We start from the raw sequence: 23,671 nt of genomic DNA, 5'->3' as shown, positions 1-23,671 counted from the left end.
GGCAGGGCAAGAAACATCATCAAGGATGCCTCTCACCCCAACCATGGACTTTTCACCCTCCTTCCATCCGGCAGGCGTTACAGGTGCCTACGCTCTCGCACTAGTAGGCTCAGGAAGAGCTTCTTCCCCGAGGCTGTAACACTTCTGAACGCCACACCACCAATCTAACTCCTGCACCTGCTTATTACTGCACTGGTCACAGTACTTTACACACATGCATTTGCACTACTCATATTTTGCACAGACTGCACATTGTTAAAGTTATTACACTATAAACTGTCTAAAGTTGTTACTGTACAAGCACAGTAAACTATTTCTATAAAATATTGCACTACTGCTATTTTGCATAGAATACATTGTTCTATCAATACTTTGCACACTCATCCAGCTGTATTTATTTATTACCACTGTTCTCACGTTTCTGCTGTTCATAATGTGTATATATAATCTGTAATCTATATAATCTACATTGCTCTGTTCATAATGTACATACAATCCCTACATTGCATTCCTATTTATATTCTGTATATACTCTGCTCAATACTGTATATAGCAATTCCACTGTACATTCTGAAAATCATATCTTCACTTACTCTGCACTTATATGTATATAAAACACTATATTCTTGCACTTCTGGTTAGATGCTAACTGCATTTCATTAGCTCTGTACTTGTACTCTGCATAAATGACAATAAAGTTGAATCTAATCTAATCTAATCTAATCTGAAGGTAAAGTGCACACTCACTGTTTCCCCGGTGCACGTGTTCTCGATGTTTCTGCGCAAATACCTGCGATCCTGAAGGGCAACGAGAACATTGGTGCTGTCGTGCTGCATGCGGGGGCCAACGACATCAAGCTGCGGCAGACGGAGACACTGAAGAGGGACTACAGGAGCCTGATCGAGACGGTACGCAGCACATCGCCCGCAGCGACGATCATCGTGTCAGGGCCACTTCCCACGTATCGACAAGGAAACGAAAGGTTCAGTTGACTGTTTGCTTTAAACGAATGGTTATCGTCATGGTGTAAAGAACAGAAACTGCTCTTTGTTAATAATTGGAATCTTTTCTGGGAGCGTCCTAGGCTTTTCCGTGCTGATGGCCTGCACCCCAGCAGAGTCGGAGCGGAACTCCTGTCGGACAACATCTCCAGGACGCTACGCTCCATCTGACTAGTAAGCCAATTCTCAAATAACTGCTATGACGACTTTTGTTCTACCCACTTAAAAAAATAGAAGTAATTGCGTTGTTCAATCTATACAGACTGTGTCTGTTCCCCGAATAGCGAGATCAAAATATAAATTCAATGCAGGATCTAGAAAAAATCTGACTGTGATTAAACCAGAAAAACGCAAAATAAATGAACAAAAATAATTTTTAAAACTTGGGCTCTTAAATATTAGATCACTCGCACCCAAAGCAGTTATTGTAAATGAAATTATCACAGATAATCATTTTGATGTACTCTGCCTGACTGAAACCTGGCTTAAACCAAATGAATATTTTGGTCTAAATCCACCAAGCTACTGTTATAAACATGAGCCCCGTCAGACTGGTCGTGGCGGCGGTGTTGCAACAATATATAGTGATATTCTCAGTGTTACTCAGAAAACAGGATACAGGAGGTTTAACTCATTCGAACTACTTCTGCTTAATGTTACACTGTTAGATATGCAAAAGAAATCTCTCCTATCTCTTGCTCTGGCTACTGTGTATAGACCGCCAGGGTCATATACAGATTTCCTAAAAGAATTTGCAGATTTCCTCTCAGATCTACTAGTTAATGTTGATAAACTGCTAATTGTCGGAGATTTTAACATTCACGTTGATAATACAAATGATGCGTTAGGACTTGCGTTTACTGACCTAATAAACTCTCTTGGAGTCAAGCAAAACGTCACCGGGCCCACTCATCGTTTTAATCATACGTTAGATTTAATTATATCGCATGGACTTGATTTTACTGATATAGATATCGTACCTCAAAGTGACGATGTTACTGATCATTTCATCGTGCATGCTGCCTATTACTGATATTAGTTATATGGCTCCGCGTTATCGTCTGGGCAGAACTATTGTTCCAGCCACCAAAGACAGATTCACAAATAACCTGCCTAATCTCATAATAATCTCATCTGCTCTGTGTACCCATAAATACGCATGAACTAGATGAAATGACTAGCAACATGGGCACTATCTTCTCTAATACATTAGAAGCTGTTGCCCCCCTCAAATTGAAAAAGGTTAGAGAAAAACGCACTGCGCCATGGTACAACAGTTATACCCATTCTCTCAAGAAAGAAACTCGTATTCTTGAGCGCAAATGGAGAAAAACTAAATTAGAAGTTTGTAGAATTGCGTGGAAAAACAGTATGTCCAGCTATAGACAGGCTCTAAAAGCTGCCAGGGTAGAGCATATCCGCAAACTCATAGATAATAACCAAAACAATCCAAGGTTCTTATTTAGCACAGTGGCTAGACTAACAAATAAACAGACACCACCCGATCTAAATATTCCCTCACAGTTTAATAGTAATGATTTTTTCTGATAAAGAAAAATACTAACCTTTTCTGATAAAATAGATAACATCAGAAATACAATATCAAATGTAGATTCTACTGCGTCTAGTATTTCAGCTTCATTCATCGCACGAAAAACTGCCGTGCTTTACAACTATAAGACAGGAAGAGCTAAATAAACTTATCAGTGCATCTAAACCAACAACGTGTTTATTAGATCCTGTACCTACTAAATTACTGAAAGAGTTGTTACCCGTAGCAGAATAAACGCTTCTCAATATTATTAACTCATCGTTATATTTAGGTCACGTCCCAAAACCATTCAAGGTGGCGGTTATTAAGCCTCTTAAGAAACCACAACTACATTCAAATGAACTGGCAAATTACAGACCCATTTCAAATCTTCCGTTTATGTCAAAAACTTTAGAAAAAGTTGTGTCTACTCAATTATGCTCCTTTTTGCAAAAAAAATATCTCTATGAAGAATTTCAATCAGGTTTCAGGCCCAATCATAGTACAGAAACTGCACTTGTTAAAATTACGAATGACTTACTACTTGCTTCAGATCAAGGCTGCACCTCATTGCTAGTATTACTTGATCTTAGTGCTGCGTTTGACACTATAGACCATAATATACTCATAGATCAATTACAAAACTATATTGGTATTCAAGGACAGGCTTTAAGATGGTTTAGATCCTACCTGTCCGATCGCTACCGCTTTGTTAATTTAAATGGGGAGTCATCTCAATTACCACCAGTAAAGTATGGAGTACCACAAGGATCTGTCCTAGGTCCTCTGCTATTTTCAATTTACATGTTGCCCCTTGGAAATATTATTAGAAAACACGGGATAAGTTTTCATTGCTATGCCGATGATACTCAATTATATATCTCAACAAGACCAGATGAAACTTCTCAACTAACTAAGCTAATAGATTGTGTAAAAAGTGTAAAAGATTGGATGACCAATAATTTCCTCTTACTAAATTCAGATAAGACAGAGATATTACTTATTGGACCAAAAAACAGTACACAGAATCTCGTGGATTATAATTTGCAACTAGACGGATGTACTGTTACATCCTCTAAAGTCAAAAATCTGGGTGTTATTTTAGACAGCAACTTGTCCTTTGAAAATCATATTTCCTATGTTACAAAAACAGCATTCTTCCATCTCAGGAACATTGCTAAGCTTCGAAGCATGCTACCTGTTTCTGATGCAGAAAAGCTAGTTCATGCATTCATGACCTCTAGACTGGAAATTGTAATGCACTGCTAGGTGGTTGTCCTGCATCTTCAATAAACAAGCTACAGATAGTCCAAAATGCAGCGGCTAGAGTTCTTACCAGATCAAGAAAATATGATCATATTACTCCAATTTTACAGTGTCTGCACTGGCTACCTATTGAGTTCCGTATCATTTACAAATGATTATTACTTGCCTATAAGGCCCTAAATGGTTTAGCTCCTGCGTACCTAACTTGTCTTCTACCACGCTACAATCCAACCCGCTCTCTAAGGTCGCAAAACTCTGGACTTTTGGTAGTACCTAGGATAGCAAAGTCCACTAAAGGAGGTAGAGCTTTTTCACATTTGGCTCCCAAACTCTGGAATAGCCTTCCTGATAACATTCGGGGTTCAGACACACTCTCTCTGTTTAAATCTAGATTAAAGACACATCTCTTTAGCCAAGCATTCACATAATGCATTTTATAATCTTGTACTGCAGTTATATCTGATCAAATATATATTATTATTATTCTATAGCTTGGGTTGACCAATTTATTTTTGCTTAGATGGAACAGCAGCTACGCTAATCATGTCTCTGCTTGTCTCTACGTTTCTGCCACAGGATTAACATCCCGTGGTAGCCAGGAATTACAGAACTTCAGTCTGGATCTAACCATTACATGATCTGAGATGACCGAACACCTGAGGATCAGCGCCGGGAGATGACGTATGTGTCCCTGATCGTAGGCAGAGGCCAAACACATGGATGAACGCCAGAGACAGATCCCCATTGAGGACCCCGCCACTTAGACAACCATCGGAAAAGACCACTGGAACCAGCTGAGCCCATTCAATCTGACTTGCTGCAGTTTGGAACTGAACTGCTGGTTTGTTTGGCCAGAGGAGAATTGGCCCCCCGACTGAGCCTGGTTTCTCCCAAGGTTTTTTCTCCATTCTGTCACCGATGAAGTTTTGGTTCCTTGCCGCTGTCGCCTCTGGCTTGCTTAGTTGGGGAAGCTTCATTTCCAGCGATATCGCCGACCTTATTGCAAAGACACTATTTAAACTTATTGACACATTATTTTCCTTTTTTTTTGATATTGTGCAGTGCTTTGACACAATTTGCATTGTAAAAAGCGCTATATAAATAAAGGTGACTTGACACGGGTTGCGGCACAACATGATAAATCTCCGACAGTAAAACTGATGCATCATTCTATTCATGACGTACTGACACAAAGTTCAATTGATTTGCAATAGTCAATTTGAGGCGTCCAGTGCAGACTGCTAGACTGTTGCAGCGCGGCGCGTCCGGTGTGACAGAAATAAAAAATGGTCCATATACAGCTGGTTATGAGTGTGTGTAGTTTAATTAACATAGCATTAGGCACTTACATAAAATACATACACGCGATTGTACCGTATTTTTCCTTTCTGAAGTTGGCAGACACACACACACACACACACACACACACACAACAGCTAGCTAACCAAAGACTACAGAAACGTGTAGCTAAGGTACTGTTGCCTAATCAAATCTATTCAGCGGTATCACCAACTACAGACAGGCTTAGCTAACGTTATGTATTTAGGTGGAGGAGCATGAGAAGAGAGAATAATTCAGTTCACTAGTCACTGAATTTAAGATGTTAAATTAGTTAACTTACCCAGTAAAGGAGCTTCTGACAGACTGGCGTCAGTGACGGGAAAGCGTAGTGGGCGTGGTCAACCTGTCACTTCAATCGAGAGTGGCCAATAGAAAAGGGCCTTTCATCCTGGTGCATTGAGACCGCCCACTGACACACAGCTTCACTCGCAAGCAAAACTTTTCAACTCGCAAACAAAAGTTTTAGACCCGCAAAAAAAGAAGGCAGGAAAGAGAGCAACATTTGTGGATTAGTGATGAAAAGTTTTTGAAGTGCACAAAGAAAAATATATATTTTTTAAAGATTTACACACACTGCAAATTATTTTGTTTTCAATTACTTTAATTTTGAACCTTAAGAAGACTTTTTTTGCAAACTTTTATTTTTTAATTACAAAATAATTAGTTTTGCTCTCAAATACAGAATTTTTGTTTGAATAATAAAGACACAAAAATAATTCCATACTGAGGCAGAGTTAGAATCCAGAAGTTTATTAAAAGGGGTTTCAACAAACAGAAACGTGAAGTCAGGTAAGAGGTCTATACCAGTATCACAGTTGAGTCCGTTGATACACACGGGGCAATCCAGAAGGCGGAAATCAGGCAAAGAGTTCATACACAAACATCAGTCCAAACGAGCAAACAAGGCAGAGGGGCAAATCCAGGAAATCAGAGTCAAGGTCAACAGGCAGAGTTATACACAGCAATTCAATGAGAAGGACAATGGTAAACGCTTGGTAAGGCAGGTAAACTGGCAATACTTCACAGTTTGACATGTGCTCAGTCTCTGGCTTATAAAGCAACAAACAGGAAGTGGCAGTAGAGGAAGCAGAGGGAGTGGCAAGCAGTCAGTACTCTGGTGAGAGCTCCCTCTGCTGGTTTGGTGTTACACACGAAGAGGAGAGAATAGTCGTGCAAGCAGATCAAATACTGTACCAGAGAACAAATTCATTGTTTGAGATGCTCGAAATGGAAGAAAATCATAAATATTGAATTGGGATGGGGGTTATTATGAATGTATTTCTGAGGAGAACTGTCTTCAGAAAAGTTTTGATGGCATTCTCTTTTCCTTTTACCTCTGTAAAATACATACAGTATTAAATGAGTGTTTATAAGCGTGGAGCTGTGTACAGCAGTGGGAACGCTATATTGTTATTAGATTAGATTAGATTCAACTTTATTGTCATTGCACATGTAAGGTACAGAGGAACGAAATGCAGTTAGCATCTAACCAGAAGTGCAATAAGCAGAGGTACAGGATATACAGTGTCTACAATAGTTACATATGTACAGAATATACAGATAAGGCAGTAGTACTATGGACGTAATTTACAAATTTTTAAATACTATCAGTATGATATACAGATGGGTGATATGAACATACTATACAGATGGATTGTACAGTAAATGTATGTACACTATGAGCAAAAACTATGAAAATAATTACAAAGGGATATGAATAAGCTATAAATTAAGATATATAAACACTAGTGCAATGAACATTGAAAGTGCATAGAAATAAAAATTTCCAGTGCATAGTACTCAGTGTGTGGATGTTTTTTTTGTTTTTGTTTTTTAACCGATTTTAATGATGGGGAGGGGTGAAGAGTTTGTGGTGGTGTGTGAGGGGGGTATCATTGGGCAGAGTTTAGTAGGGAAACAGCTGTAGGGAAAAAGCTGTTCCTGAGTCTGCTTGTCCTTCATCGGAGGCTCCTGAAGCGCCTCCCAGAAGGCAGTAAGTTAAACAGTCTATGGTCAGGGTGAGAGGAGTCCTTAAGAATGCCGCGAGCTCGACGTAAACAGCGTTTTCTCTGGACGTCCTCAATGGTAGGAAGTGGTGTCCCTGTGATGCGTTGGGCGGTTTTCACCACCCTCTGCAGTGCCTTGCGGTCAGCAACTGTGCAGTTCCCATACCAGACTGTGATGCAGTTGGTCAGGATGCTTTCAATTGCACACCTGTAGAAGTTCCGCTGGATGATTGGAGACAGGTGGTTCTTCTTCAGTGTCCTAAGGAAGAAGAGGCGTTGGTGAGCCTTCTTGACTAGGCTGGATGTGTTGGTGGTCCAGGTCAGGTCCTCCGAGATGTGGGTTCCCAGGAACTTGAAGCTGGAGACACGTTCAACAACCATCCCGTTAATGTGGATGGGGTCATGCGTTCCACTTTTCTTCTTCCTGAAGTCCACAATAAGTTCCTTTGTCTTGCTGGTGTTGAGGAGCAGGTTATTGTCAGCGCACCATGCAGCCAGGTGCTGTACCTCCTCCCTGTAGGCAGTCTCATCGTTGTCTCTGATGAGGCCAATCACTGTGGTGTCGTCAGCAAACTTGATGATGGAGTTGGATCCATGCACAGGCCTGCAGTCATGGGTGTAGAGGGAGTAGAGGAATGGGCTCAGCACACAGCCCGGTGGAGCAGGTGTGGCCTGACCTAACATGCTGAGGTCTGTTGGTCAGAAAGTCCATAATCCAGCTACAGAGGGAGGTGTTAACACCCAAGTCTCCAAGTTTAGTGATCAGCTTGGAGGGAATGACGGTGTTGAATGCTGAGCTGAAATCAACAAACAACATCCGTGCATAAGTGTTGTTATTATCCAGGTGTGTGAGTACCGAGTGCAGTACTGTGCATACTGCATCCTCAGTGCTCCTATTGCTACAGTAGGCAAATTGGTGTGGGTCCAGTGTGGGTGGGAGGCAGTTCTTGAGGTGTGCCAGGACCAGTCGCTCAAAGCACTTCATTACAATGGGTGTGAGTGCTACGGGGCGGTAGTCATTCAGGCACGTCGGGGAGGAGTGTTTCGGTACTGGCACAATGGATGTGGCCTTAAAGCATGTTGGCACAGTTGCTTGGGTGAGGGACAGGTTGAAAATATCTGTGAAGACCTCTGCGAGCTGCTCTGCACATATCTTGAGCACACGTCCAGGAATGCCGTCAGGGCCAGCGGCCTTGCATGCATTGATCCGACTCAATGCTGTGCAGACATCTGTGGAGGTGAGTTTGAGGGTCTGATGGTCTCCTGAGAGTGTGATCTTGGTGGCTGTCTCCTTGTTGTTATTCTCAAAGCGAGCATAAAAGTCATTTAGCTCATCAAGGAAGGAGACGTCTGTGACCGTTGGAGTGGAGTTGCATGGCTTGTAGTCACTGATGACCTGGATGCCCTGCCACATGCGCCGGGGGTCAGAGTTGGAAAAATGCTCCTCTACCTTTAGCTTGTAGCAGTGCTTGGCCTTCTTGATGCCCCTCTTCAGGTTAGCCCTGGATATGCTGTAGGCCTGAGCGTCATCTGATCTGAAAGCAGTGTTGCGGGCTTTCAGCAGGAGCCGCACTTCCTTGTTCATCCATGGCTTCTGATTAGGGTACGTTGTGATCTGTTTCTCTGTTGTAACACTGTCAATGGAGGTATTGATGTAATCCAGTACAGAGGTAGTATAGATGTCAATGTCCGTGTGATAGCCATTGGCAGCCTGAGAAGCAAACATACTCCAGTCCGTGTGTTGAAATTTGTCCTGAAGTACAGACTCTGCTCCCATTGGCCACACTTTGATGGTCTTCACTGATGGCTTCACACGGTTGATGAGGGGTGAATACTTGGGGGTGAGAAACAAAGAAAGGTGATCAGACTCTCCCAGGTGGGGGAGGGGAGTCGCGATGTAAGCTCCTGCGATGTTTGTGTAAACATGATCCAAAGTTTTTTCTCCTCTAGTGTGGCAGGAGACATGCTGATGGAATTTGGGGAGCACTGTCTTTAAGTTGGAGTGATTAAAATCACCCGCAACAATAAATGCAGCTTCCGGGTGTACAGTCTGTTGTTTACTAATGGCCGCATGCAGTTCGTTCATAGCAAGCTTGGCATTAGCATCCGGGGGAATATAGGCTGCAGTTATGATGGTGGAAGTGAACTCCCGCGGCAGATAGAAAGGTCTACACTTAACCATGAGAAACTCTAGGTTAGGTGAGCAGTGTTTTCCAACAGTGTCAGAGTTCGTACACCAAGCTTTGTTCACATAAATGCACAATCCTCCACCTCTGGTCTTGCCGGAGTCATCTGCCATTCTATCTGCTCGGAGCGTGTAGCGTCCGGTTAGATCAATAGCATTATTTGGTATGTCGCTATGTAGCCATGTTTCAGTGAAAACCATGACATTGCAGTCCAAAAGTTTCTTACTATGGGTGATGCGAAGTCGTATTTCATCCATTTTGTTCACCAATGACCGCACATTAGCGAGGAAAATGCTGGGTAAAGAGAGCCGGTGCGGTGTTAGCTTTAGCTTAGCTCTTAGTCCTCCGCGCTTCCCCCGCCTTTGTTTACGATCTCGGCGCCGCCTGTGAGCACTTCCGCCCGGCCGAGCAGAGTGTGTAGCCTCGGGTGTTCTGGAGATCTCCGGGATGAGTCGATGATTGGTTATAAAACTGTTGGAAAAGTGCAGACCGATATCCAAAAGCTCCTGTCGGGTGTATGATGTTAAGGCAAAGCTGTTCAGTGAGAACAGACCCGAGATGAGCAGGAAAAATACTGCAAAATTGCAAAAACTGGAGAGACGCTGAGCCTCGCGATGTGTTCGCGCCGCCATCTTGGTCAGAACCATTCTATTGCTGTTCTATAAGCGCCACCTGCTGTCATAAAGTGAATTTGTCTTTTCATCAGAATCAGAAATAGCTTTATTGTCAAGTGTGTTCACACACACACACACACACACACACAAGGAATCTGTCGTGGTGTCAGGAGCTTCAGTACAGAAAGTACAGACATAGTGCAAACCTACATATAATTAAGGTAATAAAACATTAATAATAAAGAGTAATAATATAATATTTACTCAGCTTGTCTGATGTTTTAGTTTTGTGCGGTTGCGTCATGTTGCAGATATTTTTGTTTGTTTGCTTAAGGTTAATTTGACCAGTAACAGAGCAAAATAAACAATTAAAGGTGCAATAGGTGAAAAAAAAATTGTTATTCTGGTTGAAAGTCTCTTCACATCCCGATAGCAATCATTAAGTTAAGTGGTCTAAATGTATTTATCTGTATTTATATATTATGTGGAAGGTGTTGGACCAATAAATGTTTGTCCAATCAAAACGCTCGGTCCGAGCATGACACATGATGTAGCCCAGCGGTTCCCAATTCCAGTCCTTTTGCATGTCTCTCTTAGTTAACACACCTGATTAACATAACCAGCTCATTAGAAGAGAGCTATTGTGCATGAACTGTGTTCCGATTGACATGATCCCTACACAGTGTTCATTGCTCCCTAGTCCCTGAGCAGGGAAAATCCGTTGAAGTTTATTTCACATCGGAACATTCATTCACGTATTTACGCTGCGCAGCGTCTTCACACACAGATGAAACTTACTATAGACATAATATACCTCTGTAAATAAATACAATTTAAATTCATGTCTCGGACACTTTAATGCCCTTTGTATGGTACGCTCGCTTTGAACTGGAATCGTGGCAGAATATCTGGTGATGTCCACTTTGCAGGGCACTTATGACTTACGGTCGAATAGAACAACCGTCGGACGTGATAAGATATTAAATGTGCAGGGAGTGCGCGAGGACTGTAATTGGAAACCGATGATGTAGCCTATTGTAGTAATTTAATGTTGCCTCTGGTATTCTGCTCTTTGAGCGATTGTGCGTTCAGGGGGTGTGGTTTTGGATGGCGATTGCTGGGAGGGTGGGACATTCGCTTTCAGTGCTATCAGGATAAAGTTAGCATTTTCTGAGATCTTCCTAAACGAAAATGAATAAATAAATAGGCAACGAGTATGGGAATCGGCCCATTTTAATATAAAAAATCGCCAATTGGAGTTGGTCACGAAAAATCCTGATCAGTGCATCCTTTGTGCATCGATCTGTAGAACAAGTGGGTTACATAACGATATTTTAAAATTAAGATAAATAAAAGAAATGTTAGGATGAGCTGAGCAAGTCTGCACATGTAATTCCTGGTCTGAGAGTGACTTCCTGTATGTATGTGAATGGAGAATGTATATGTGTGAAAGCAGAAATATATGTATGTATATGTAAGGAGAATGTGTGTGTGTGAGAGTAGAAATGTATGTATGTGTAAAGAGAAAGTATGTGTGTGAAATAAAAAATATATGTATGTGAAAGGAGAATGTATGCGTGTGAGAGCACCAGAATGAATTATGGCTTGTACGGCCCCTCATACATATATATATATATATATATATATACATATACATATACATATAATCTATCTATCTATCTATCTATCTATCTATCTATCTATCTATCTATCTATCTATCTATCTATCTATACTGAACATGCAAGCCAAGTCAGTCAACTTTATTTCTAAATTGCATTATATTTCATTGTCTTCACAGCAGCTTCACAGAAGTATCAAATTCACATTCTGCTGTAAAGCAGCTCTATCAAATCAATAGTGTCATTCTACAGCTTAAGTCAGTTCAGTATTGATCCAGCTCAGTTGCATAGCTGTGTCAAATTTATCAATCATACGTACTGTATATACAGTGTATATGTGTGAGTGCTGTGACAAACTCCGGTTCTTCTCTGCACTCTGGACAAGCAAAAGAGACATTATGTTTAGGAATGATAAGGAAAGCCCTAGGGCATGCCCTGAATGTTATGGGACTTCTGGGGACTTCTGCGAATACAAGACGATCGGCATAAACGGAAGGATCAGAGAAAATGTAGAACATATCACATATAAAAATGAAGAGGTATACAACTGAACAGGCACTGGAGGTGTTGATGGACTCGGACTCCAATCACTCATGTTTTGACCATTTTGAATCTGATCGGGACGAAGTACTCTGTGAGGGAGATGCCTTTACAGACACAGAAACTTTTAGTTGTGTTGTAGATAGACGATAACCTGTTGATCTGGATATGTATATGCATGTATGTATGTATATATATATATATATATATATGTGTGTGTGTGTGTGTGTGTGCGTGATATATATATATAACTTAAATGAGTACACAAAACTCGCAACAGAAAATAAAATAAATTTAAGTAAAAGAATAAAGGGATGTAAAGAGACTAGGTGGGTTTTCTTCTCATCGTGGTGTTAAGTAGCCGCTGGCATGTAGGCCAGAGCACACTCAGAGAGCGCTAAAAGGCAGCGTCAAAACGCGGTGGCAAACGTTGAAGCAAAAAAAAAAGAGAGAACCGAGAGAGAGTTTGATGGTGTCCTGAGTTTTTAAACTCGGCTTCTGGACACATCCCCTCTGGTGTCTTGACCAATCAGATAGGCTATTATCTTAGCTAGAGGTGTTTCTTCCATCATAAATCAGCATGTTATCAGTCACATGGTCTGAATTTTACACACTCTTGCAAAGTATACTTTTGGATGTGATTTCTATAACCAGAATATGATACATTTGACAAACAAGTCAAGTCAAGTCTGCTTTATTGTCAATTCTTCCACATGTACAGCACATACATACAGAGAATTGAAATTGCGTTATTCTCAGACCCTTGGTACATACAGTTAACATTTAAGACACTGACAGTAGTTATCAAATACAGATAAATACAGTTTAAACATATGTACATACAACTATACAGATATACAAAAGAGGACATTGTAGAAAAAATAAAGAGATAGATAAAGTGGCATAAGGCACATGGCAGATAGAGTGCAAACCAGTTAAATAAAACAAAACTGTGCAGATATATGTGTATATGTATAGAGTGTATATATATAGTGCAAGAGGAGCTTATCAGTCTGAGGACATTGTAGAAAAATAAAAAAAGAGATAGATAAAGTGGCATAAGGCACATGGCAGAATAGATAGAGTGCTAACCAGTTAAATAAAACAAAACTGTGCAGATATATGTGTAAATGTATAGAGTGTATATATATATATATATATAGTGCAGAGGAGCTTATCAGTCTGAGGACATTGTAGAAAAATAAAAAAAGAGATAAATAAAGTGGCATAAGACACATGGCAGAATAGATAGAGTGCTAACCAGTTAAATAAAACAAAACTGTGCAGATATATGTGTAGTGCAAGAAGAGCTTATCAGTCTGTTAAAGTGACAGGAGAACAGTCTTTTATCAGACTATCCAAAGAGGAAAAAATTGGGAAAAACGATCAATTGGAAGAAACGTTTCAAGCTAGAATTGTCAAACTCAGACATACCAAACACGAATATGAATCCTTCAGCTATTCAATAATGATTAAAAAGACATACATAATATTTGATTAAAATATGATAGTCTAATGTTTGGATTACATAATATGGAGTGATGCATAAATATGATTAGTTTCATTAAAATGAAAATTAAAGTTTTTTAAGATGATTTTAGGTGCATATGGAAACGACAGTCTCTGTGTACAAAGGAATTTCAGTCTGGTTCTTTGTCTTGTATGGGGGGAGAAGTCAGTCTAAGGAAGCTTGTGACTTCCAGTGTGGAACCCATGTGATGGCCATCTCTTTGACCATCAGTCTTTATTACTTGCCCCCAAATTTGACAGTCTCCTTCCTGAATTGGAATTATCAATAAGTGTTCTTTTGTCTCAATGTTGCAAGCTGTTTTGTGAAAGATTTGGTTAGTTCGCTTGCTTCAGACTAGTTGGAGCTAGGAATCTGATTTACGACGTTGTCCTGTTTTCTTGGGCCTCTGTGGAATTTCAGCTTCTCATGTTTCAATGTTCTGATCGAATCTTAACTTTGTCTGATTCGGTCTCTCATATCCTACAGTATCGTTAAAAGCGCTACATAAAGGTAAAAACAAAAGTTTGGTGCAGATTAAACATGGTGTGTTTTAGTTAGTGTAAAACATGACATATTATATTGCCACTAGGTGTAACCCCAGCCAGCATTTCAATGTTTATTCACCAGTGAATCAATGTCAGGTACCACGGTTGAATCAACGTTGAATTATGTTTCGGTTTTGCAAATTGAATCAACATTGATATTGTGACGTTGATTCACCGTTGAAATCACAACGTTGTTTCACTGTCTTACCTTCAGCATGGGTTAATTAAGGTCTATCTGTAGACATTTGATTAACGATGATTGATTAACGTCAAGTCACCATTATTTATATGTCGCTTTTTATAATGCAGATTGTGTCAAATTAGCTTTACAGTATTAAACAGGGAAATAGTGTGTCGAAATAGTGTGCCGTTATCCTCTGGCCAGACAAAACCAGCAGTTTAATTCTAGGCTGCAACAAAGTCAGGTTGTGCAGAGGACTCATCAGGTTCCCGTGGTCCTGATAGCTGTCTAGGTGACAAGGTCTTCGGCGAGGATCTGTCTCTGGGGCTCATCTAGTTATCCTGGTCTCCGCTGACATTCAGGGCTGTCGAGGTCGTCTCTAGGTGCTGCTCCACCATCTGGTCTGGATCTGGTGGCTAAGATGACCTCGGAATAAAGAAAGAAACAGACTAATATCAGCATAGATGCCATTCTTCTAATGATGTAACAAGTATATATTCCAGGTTCCGGTTGACCTAATTAATGCAGCCTAATAATCCTTTAATGGATTTGAATTATAGAAATGTGTTAGTAATGTGTAAACCAAGTTAAAGAGATGGGTTTTTAATCTAGATTTAAATTGACAGAGTGTGTCTGCCTAGTGTTAGGTAGATTGTTCCAGAGTTTGGGAGCTAAATAGAAAACGATCTCCCGCCCACAGTTGATTTTGATTTTCTAGGTATTATCAAATGGCCAGAGTTATGAGATCTTACCAGACGTGAAGGACTACAATGCAATAAGAACTCGCTCAACTACTGAGGTGCTAAACTATTCAGGGCTTTATAGGTAATAGGAAAAATGTGTGGTTTTACAAATGCTAGAAACGTGGCTTTTGAAGGAAAGATAGCTATCAAATAGCACACCTAGATTCCTAACTGATGACGAAGAATTGACAGAGCAGCCATCAAGTGTTAGACAGTGTTCTCGGTTATTACATGTGGAGGTTTTTGTTTTGGTCCTATTATTAACACCTCTGTTTTTTTCAGAATTTAATAGTAAGAAATTACTAATCATCCAGGTTTTTTTTTTTTTAGCTTTTTATATCAACTATGCATTCCTTTAGGCAAGGCAAGGCAAGGCAAGTTTATTTATATAGCACATTTCATACACAGTGGTAATTCAAAGTGCTTTACATAAAAGAAAGTGAAATAGACTTTAAAAATCAATAAAAACATGGAAATAAAAATAATAAAAACAAGGAAATTTAAAATGATATAGAAATAGATTTAAAATGAATTTAAAGAAAATGATTATACATAAAATTAATTGCAGTCAGTTCGGACATATAGCACAGTGCTCATTCAAATGCACAGTTAAACAGATGAGTTTTGAGTCTTGATTTAAATATGGCTAATGTTTTAGCACATCTGATCTCTTCTGGAAGCTGGTTCCAGCTGCAGGCCGCATAATAGCTAAAAGCAGACTCCCCTTGTTTTGTGTGAACCCTTGGTATTTCTAACTGACTCGATCCTAATGATCTGAGTGGTCTGTTCGGTTTATATTCAGTGAGCATATCAGCAATATATTTAGGTCCTGGGCCATTGAGTGACTTATAAACAAGTAAAAGTACTTTAAAATCAATCCTAAATGTAACTGGAAGCCAGTGTAAGGACCTGAGGACTGGTGTGATATGCTCAGATTTTCTGGTTCTAGTCAGAATCCTGACAGCAGCATTCTGGATGAACTGCAGCTGTCTAATGGTCTTCTTGGGAAGGCCGGTGAGGAGACCATTACAGTAATCCACCCTGCTGGTGATAAAGGCATGAACAAGTTTCTCCAAGTCTTGACTGGAAACAAAACATCTAATTCTTGCAATGTTTTTGAAATGATAGTATGCTGATTTAGTTACTGCTTTGACATGACTACTGAAACTAAGGTCTGTCTCCAGAATCACCCCAAGATTTCTGACTTGATTTTTAGTTGTTTGACCCCTAGAGTCAAGGTATGCATTCACCTTGAGAACTTCATCTTTGTTTCCAAATGCAATGACTTCAGTTTTCTCCTTGTATAACTGAAGAAAGTTCTGGCACATCCAACTGTTAATTTCATCAATGCATTGGCAGAGGGTGTCAATGGGGCTGTAGTCATTTGGAGATAAGGCTAGGTAAATCTGGGTATCATCAGCATAGCTGTGATAGGCAATTTGGTTCTTCATCATTATCTGACTTAGTGGGAGCATATACAGGCTAAACAAGAGCGGTGCAAGAATTGAGCCTTGTGGGACTCCACATGTCATGGCCGTCCACTTAGACTTATGCTCTCCTATACTCACATAATAACCTCTCCCTTCTAAGTATGATCTGAACCATTTGAGTGCCATCCCAGAAAGCCTGACCCAGTTTTCCAGTCTCTCTAAGAGTATGTTATGATCGACAGTGTCAAACGCAGCACTAAGATCTAGTAGTACCAGCACTGATATTTTGCCAGAATCAGAAATGAGGCGAATATCATTTATTATCTTAATGAGTGCTGTCTCTGTGCTGTGATGTGCTCGGAAACCAGATTGAAAATTGTCCAGATATCCATTTGACTTTAAGTAGTTGTTCAGCTGATTAAAAACTACCTTTTCAATAATCTTACCTATGAAAGGAAGATTTGATATGGGTCTATAGTTGCTCAACATGGTGTTATCAAGATTGCGCTTTTTCAGAAAGGGCTTAACAACTGCAGTTTTGAGCGAGTTTGGAAAAGTCCCAGGAAGAAGTGAGGCTTCTAAACAGTTAAGCACATTTTTGAAAAAGGATGTGGGAAGTGTGTCAAGATAGCAGGTTGAAGATTTAAGGTGCTGTACTATAAACACACATAGTCACTTCTTTTTGAAATTGCGGTCGAATCTGAGTGACCTCTGCATAACTTGAGGATGTGCCAATCTCCTTTCTGATATTATTGATCTTCTCAGAAAAGACGGAAGCAAACTCATTGCATTTGCTGTCGGAGAGCATTTCACTGGGAATCTGACTTGGGGGGGTTTGTCAGTCTCTCAACAGTCGCAAAAAGAGTGCGAGTGTTGTTTAAGTTACGGTTTATAAGGTTAGAAACGAAAGTCTGTCTAGCTGTGGCTAGTTCCACATTGAAAGCATGAAGGCTGTCTTTATAGATGCTATAGTGAATTTCGTCTTCCGCCACATCCGCTCAGCTTTTCTGCATTGTCTTTTCATGCTCTGAACTACTGTTGATTTTCTCCAAATTGATTTCTGTTTCCCCGTCTTCTTGCTGACCTTTATCGGGGCAATATCATCAATAACATTCTTAATTTTTGAGTTAAATGACTCCAGGAGAAGATCAACAGGGTCTGCAGAAATGCTTGGTGTTAATGACATTGCCTTCATAAATAGCGCACTTGTGTTCTCGTTAATGCATCTCTTACTGATAGAGACAGATCTAGATTCAGTGGTGACTGAGATCAATATATCAAAGAAAATACAGAAGTGATCAGATAGTGCTACATCCTTAATAACAATGGATGCAATGTTTAGACCTCTACTGATGAGTAAATCTAGAGTGTGTCCACGATTGTGTGTGGGTCCGTGCACATGCTGACTCAGGTCAAAAGTGTTTAAAATAGTGTTTACACAACATTGTTTGTAAAGCGTGAAAAGTAACGATCCTAGTACTAAGCCTTGAAGTAGAGGTCTTCTCGGGTCCTCAAATCCGTGCCCGACCCGAATCGACCCAAATTACTTCTTACTCGAACCCGATGTGCATAAATAATTTTTTTAAAAAGATAAACCCGACCCGAGACAGACCCAATGAAATTAGACCCGAGTCCGACCCGACCCAACCGCATTTATTTTCGAACCCGACTGGACCCGAACGTACACGACATTGATGTGTGCACAGCCTGCAGCCTCGCATCGGTCCGGAAAAATCCCGGGGTCCTGCTGACTGATTTGGCCGCTGCTCCATTACTTTCATTCAGTTTATTTACTTATTAGCCTATTACTTTATATTTTTGCCTGCCTGATGGATACATGTTATTTCTGAGTTTGGCTTTCAATTGTAACCAGTGGATTTGAAATATGAACGTGATAGTTTTATAAAAAATTTAAATCGATAGGTTAATAAATTATGGATTTGATAGTTTTGTCTGCAACGTTAGCTACCTCATCTCCGGTGAAGGGCTTCTGCACACAAAAAAGAAAAGCTTTGCATTGACACGCAGCGTAATGAAGTGAGTGCATTTCCTGATGGATCTCATATCTATAAGATGGATTTCTGAGGTTACAAACGTGTTCCTTTTTTACGTGCGTTTCTCAAAAATGAACTTAACATTAACGCACAAGTAGGCTACGCATTCGGGAACGTTTAAAAGAATTTGGGTCTAATCGGGTCCATTTGGCAAAAGTACATTTAATACCGCTCTTGCTAATACCGAAACCGACCGTGTCCGAGGTACTCAAAGTTTTGGACCCAAACCCCTCGGGTCTCGGGTCTGGTCTCGGGTTTTCGGATACAAGTGGACCCGGGTAGACCTCTACCTTGAGGTACTCCATACTGCACTCATGATTGGTATGATACCTTTACATTTACTGCCACAAATTGATGGCAGTCAGAGAAGTACAATTTGAACGATGCCAGTGCACTTCCTCTAATGCCAACATAATTTTCTAGTCTATTTAAAAGAATGTATCATTAAAAGGGAGATTCGAGATCAGTCTGTAATTAATTAATTCTTTGGGATCAAGTTGTGTTTTTTTATGAGGCTTAATAAGAGCCAGTTTGAAGGTTTTTGGGACATATCCTAATGACAATGATGAATTAATAATATTCAGAAGAGGATCTATTCCTTCTGGAAGCACCGCTTTTAGGAGCTTAGATGGAACAGGGTCTAAAATACAGGTTGTTGGTTTAGATGATTTTACACGTTTATACAATTCTTCATTTCCAAGAATCAGTGGAATTGTTCCTCAGGGGATCTATAGTGCATCTGATGCGATACTGTGGCTGACAGCTGCATGGTTACAATTTTATCTCTAATAGTTTTCTTGGAAGTAAAGTATTTCATAAAGTCATTACTACTGTGCTGCTGGGTAATGTCTGCACTTGCTGATGTTATATTTTTTGTTAATTTAGCCACTGTATTAAATAAATACTTGGGGTTGTGTTTGGTTTCTTCTAAAAGAGACGTAAAGTAAGCAGATCTAGCAGTTTTTAATGCTTTTCTGTAGGATAGGGTACTTTCCCGCCAAGCAATACGAAATACCTCTAATTTTGTTTTTCTCCAGCTGCGCTCCATTTTCCGGGCTGCTCTCCTTAGGTCCCGAGTGTGCTCATTATATCACGGTGTTGGACTCTTTTCCTTAATCTTCCTTAAGCGTAAAGGAGCAACCATATCTAAAATGTTAGAAAAGTGAGAGTCAATAGTTTCTGTTACAGCTTTAGTTATATGGAATATACACAAAACTAGATAATGATCTGCGATATCATTGCTTTGCAGCAATATTTCAACGCCACTGACATCAATTCCATATGACAGTATTAAATCTAGAGTATTATTTCGACAATGAGTAGGTCCTGAAACATATTGTTTAACACCACAATGGAGTTTAGAATGTCTATAAATGCTGATCCCAACAAATCACTTTCATTATCAACATGGATATTAAAATCACCAGCAATTAGGACTTTATCTGCAGCCAGCACTACCTCAGATAGAAAATCAGCCATTTCTTTTATAAAGTCTGTATGGTGCCCTGGTGGCCTGTATACAGTAGCCAGTACAAACATCGCAGGGGATTTATCATTAACACTTGTTTCTTTGGATAACGTTATATGGAGCACCATTACTTCAAACGAATTATACTTGAAAAACGACCTCTGAGAAATACTGAAAATATTGCTATAAATTGTGGCAACACCTCCCCCTTTACCTTTTGGACGCGGTTCATGTTTGTAACTGTAATCTTGGGGGGTAGACTCATTTAAAGTAACGTAGTCATCTGGTTTTAGCCAGGTTTCTGTCAAACAGAGCACATCTAGTTTATGGTCAGTGATCATATCATTTACAAAAAGTGCTTTTTTAGAAAGGGATTTAATATTCAATAAACCAAGCTTTATTATGTGTTTATCTGTATTATATCTGTTTTTTATTTGTTGAACATCAAATAAATTGTTACTCTTTGGTTTGGATGTTTTCTGTATTTTCTACTTCGGGGAACAGACACAGTCTCTATAGTGTGATATCTTGGTGAAAGAGTCTCTATGTACTGAGAATTAACTGACTTCTGTGACATGAGGCGGCTAGCAGACGGTCGGTTTAGCCAGTCTGTCTGCTTCCTGACCTGGGCCCCAGTTAATCATGCCCCTTGTACTCCTGACCCTACTTTTTTTCTCTGTTTTGTCAACCTATCTCTTTAAGTTTTCAGATTTTTAAATTGTATTGGGTGCAGATACAAATTCTGTAATGTTGCATATCCTAGATAGATCTGGACCAAAGGAAATCACACTCTCAAGCTTTGTGTTCTCACAAACTTCGGCAATGTGTAACCTCATCCCCATTGGTGGATAGTTGGCGTTTATTAAACCCTTCTGCTAAGTCTTTCACTTTCTTTTCTGCTACTCATAATATGGCTCTCAGCGAGCGAAATTTGCCCTGGGACCACACAAGGATCTGATGCGCCAGCTTGTATAAGGGGCGCGAACGCAGACCTCCCTGGTGTTTGATATAAGAGACCACCGCTGTGCTGTCGGTGCGCACCAACACATGGTGATCTCTTAGGTCTGGGAGAAAGTGCTTGAGTGCACGAAACACGGCCAACATTTCCAAACAATGATATGCCACATTAGGTGGCGACCACTCCACAGACCGCGGGCAGGGTGGCCACTCATGACCGCTCCCCAACCGGTGAGGGATGCGTCTGTCGCTGGCATTACGCGGAACCAAACCCCGTGAGGATGGAGATGTGAAATATGCGTCCTTAGATCTATCGTGACAAACCAGTCCTCGGACTTGGCCTGAGACACGACCTGTTTGAGTGTAAGCACCCTGAACTTCAGTCACATGACTGAGCGGTTCAACTGATGCAGATCTACCATCCTTCTTTGGAACAATGAAGTACCGGCTTAGAACCCGGGCTCTCTTCCGTGAGGAGGGACCACCTCGATGGCCTCCATCCTCAAGAGAGTGTCTACTTCCTGTTCCATGATCAGAGCCTGCTGGGGGCCCACATACGTGGGAATCACCCCGGTGAAAGGCGGTGTCGGAGCGCCGAACTGAATACAAAGGCCTTTCTCTACAGTACGCAGGACCCAATGAGATCCATTTCGCAGTAGTTTCCACGCTGCCTAAATGGTCTACTAAGGGAACCAGTCTCTCGAGACTGGCCTCTGATGTACTCAGAGCTGCTGGCACCAGGAGCTCTAGAGACCCCCGCAGGGGTGGCGAGCTTCTCAGCTCCGCTACACTTAGGGGCGAAAGAGACTGAAAACATTGCTCGCTGGAGCCAGCTGCGCCCTGAAGGGTTAGCAGACTGGTCTCCCGAGGGCACTGGGGGGGAACGGACACCATATAATGAGGTGTAACCCGCTCTGCCCCAGAGGGGTCTGCCCTTGTAAGTCCTGACCATAGCGTCAGGACTGCCTCAGCCGAAGCCCCCTAATGAACAACGGTCCTCAGACCCGCGTCATTCCTAGGAAGATCAGGCTGAAAGAACCAGACCCTGCAAGGCAGGACCCAAAGAGACACATTGGCAGTAGTTTCCACGCTGCCTAAATGGTCTACTAAGGGAACCAGTCTCTCGAGACTGGCCTCTGGTGTACTCAGAGCTGCTGGCACCAGGAGCTCTAGAGACCCCCACAGGGGCGGAAGAGACTGAGAACATTGCTTGCTGGAGCCAGCTGCGCTCTGGAACACCGGCAGGGTTGGCAGACTGGTCTCCCGAGGGCACTGGGGGGAGACGGACACCCGCTCTGCCCCAGAGGGGTCTGCCCTCATAAGCCCGGAGCCTTACGCCCGTAGGGCTTCTTGGCCGAGGACCCCTTAGACTTAAGAACGGTCCGCAGAGCCGGCTTAGCCTTAGAGGTCCCCGACCCAGAGCGTTTGCCACCACGGCCCCACCTCGGTGGGGTACGAGTAGCCACGCTCTGTTTTGTGCCTCTCTGAAGACGGGCTGACACGCGGCGAGGGCTGCTCCCGCCCAGCAGCCCCCTGAGCTAGAGATAAGCGAGGGAGAAACCGCTGAAACGCCACCGCCTGTATACAGGCCTCTTGGTACCTGTCGACGACGAAGATGACGGCGTTGCCGAACAGGCCAGAAGGCGCAAGTGGGGCGTGCATGAGGAAGACCCTATCTTCTCCTTCATGTCAGATAGGGTCGACCACAGACAGCGTTTCTAGGAAGCTCAGAGATCAGCTTACATTCCAGTCAAATTGAGCCCCATCCCTCGTCCAGCTCTCTAAGCAGGTACGTCAGCTTGGTGCGCCTTTTTCTTTTCTTTTTTTTTGTAACACTGCCATGATGTGCAGACACGCACCAGCCTGACCTGCAGCCGCCAGCCTTCAGAGACAACGCCACGCAAGGGGACAGATAGCTCGCGAGCGTCTGTTCCACCCGGGGCATCGCTCTGATATGAATGAGAATACATAATGCCTCGGCAACGCGCGCAGCAACAGCGAGCTCTCACTCAAAGGGGGAAGAACCACACTCGCGGGCTTCCACAAGCGAGAGCGCTAGATCTGGGGAATGCAGGAGGAGATAGGGCGAACCCGTCTCCAACCCGTTCGCCAGATCCATGTTGAGATCCCCGCAATCTCACTCGCTGCCGTGCCTCAGCAGCGGCGGGGATGCGAGATGTACAGCGGGGAGAAGCACAATCAGCCCCTTTTCTTTTTCTTTTTCTTTTTTTTAGAACTGACTGCATGCCGTTCTCATTCATAATATGCTTGTGCAAACACTGTTTCATTGACGCGTCCACCTCCTCGGAGGAAGACAGGTCTAGGGAAGGGAAGAAGACAGGGGCTCGCCCGTCTTCATTCAACGCTAGTGAAAACTCACTCCTCTCTCTTTTTTTTTCAAAGAGAGCCTTCAGAGAGCAGGCGTAAGCAATGAAAAAAGCTCACAAAACAGGCAGTCAGCTCCCTCGAGAGCTGAATCTGCATGCTCTGCTCTCAAGCAGACCACACACAGACTACGTGTATCCCAAGCAGTGATATAACGTGTGCAGGGAGGAACACACAGCCCGTAATGCGATCTGCTATCGCCCCAGTGCTTGCACATATTGCTGGAGCCTATTTCAAGTGATTGTGCCAGGACAAACAACACTAAATAAGACTCACAACACAAATCGACAGA

Source organism: Barbus barbus (genome assembly GCF_936440315.1).
Source record: "Barbus barbus genome assembly, chromosome: 41".
Classification (NCBI taxonomy): domain Eukaryota; kingdom Metazoa; phylum Chordata; class Actinopteri; order Cypriniformes; family Cyprinidae; genus Barbus; species Barbus barbus.
Note: the sequence above shows the minus strand (reverse complement) of the source record.